This window comes from Trachypithecus francoisi, unplaced genomic scaffold (assembly GCF_009764315.1).
Source record: "Trachypithecus francoisi isolate TF-2019V2 unplaced genomic scaffold, Tfra_2.0 Lachesis_group18, whole genome shotgun sequence".
In the NCBI taxonomy this organism is placed as follows: domain Eukaryota; kingdom Metazoa; phylum Chordata; class Mammalia; order Primates; family Cercopithecidae; genus Trachypithecus; species Trachypithecus francoisi.
In genome coordinates, this window is record NW_022681463.1 from 16513740 (window position 1) to 16515421 (window position 1682).

Consider the following 1682-nt stretch of genomic DNA (forward strand, 5'->3'; position numbering starts at 1 on the left):
TTTGGAGGGAGCATCATGCTCGGAGTCTGAAGTGACAAGAATGGGTGCTGGAAACCAAGCTGGCACTGCCGTGTGAAGTGTGTTATGTGCAACCTTCAGAGTTTGGGGTTTACACCTGTGGCCAGGGAGAATCCCCTGAAGCTTTTGTCATGGCAGTGGGATGGGAAGAGAGGGAGACATGATCACCTCTGAGTTCTGCAGAGTAACTGGAGTAGCCCAGCAGAGGTGGGGCTGTGAAGAGGCCGAGGGCTAGACCCACCGTGTATGTAAGTCAGTTCAGCTGCATCATTTCAACAAGTTTTTTAGTTGTAATCAACAGCCCAAAAGACATTATGGCCAGTCAACAAGTGAAACTCCTGTTCTAGGGGGTGTGTTATTTTCGGATGAACTGATCCTTCTGTGTGCCCATTAGGGTTCTAGAGATTTCTCATTATGCAAAGTGAATGTCCGGTAAAGAAATAGTTCTGCATTGTGTTGAAATTGAAACCTGAGGCCTAAGTTTTCCACTTAAAATATTTTAAATTTCTCAAATATGTCACCAAAAGGTCTTGGATCAGGCTGCCAAAATGCTACAGCACGAGAAATGTAGCGAATCCATAAGTATTGGAACAGAAGTCTTCAATGACAAGCAAAATAGAATTGGAGGCTGTAGAATGCAGGGGATTCACTGAGTTCCTGAACCACATGATTCTGTAAAAGCAAGAGGGTCCTAGTTCAATTATCATAATAAACAGTGCCTACATTTGGAGATGTCTGATGGCCTCAAGAAAACTTCACGTTTCTGGTATTTCCTTTGGAGTCCCAACTATCCCAAGGTCAGCTACTTATTCAAGATGCAACTGCCAAGGTCCTCTCTGCCTAGAAATGGCTGACATTGACGTTTAGTAGTGCATGTGGTTTTAGGTTATCCTGAAGGCCTAGGCCCAAACTCCCTAAAACTCATCACACTATACATGAATAATGGATGAATTCTATTGTGTGTAGATTTCCCCTTAATAGAGCTGGAAGTGTGTGTTTGAGTATCTTCATTTGAGGAATCTCAACGGGTTGTCCTCATCGTTGTCTTCCGTCCCCTCACCGATAGGATGGAGATGAGAGCCCCTGCTCCAGGCAGATGGTGTGACAGTGTCCATGAAACCACTTGTCATGGCACCTGGCACAGGTGGACTCTCCACCATCCAGGACCCAGTGTTTGTGCAGAGACATTAGAAAGACATCTTTTTCAGCTTTGCACTGGGCTGGGGGAGAAACAAAGGAAGAAAGGGAAGAAAGACGTCTCCTTCCTAGGAAATTTTCAAAGACAGGATCAGAGCACATTGATAAAGGTTGTTCCTCTGCCTGTGAATCTGGCCTACTGTTTTCACCCTCAGTTTGGTGGGGCAATTTATGCCTGTTCTCCATCTTATAGCCTGAGAAACATGGGACATGTGAGATCGGTAGATATCAGTGCACGGATGCTTGTTTAATCTCTGCCAGCTCCACTGTCCAGTGCTTGCCACTGGAGCCCTGGATACAGACATCATCTGACTGCCTCCTGGATCACACAGAGTTCCTACCATGGGACTGAAACCAAAATAAGAGCTCCCAAGACACCTGGGGACTAACTGAACACAGCAAGAGTATTCCACAGAAGATGAATTCTATCTGGCGACACAGTTAATGCAAGAAAATTTCATGGCAGG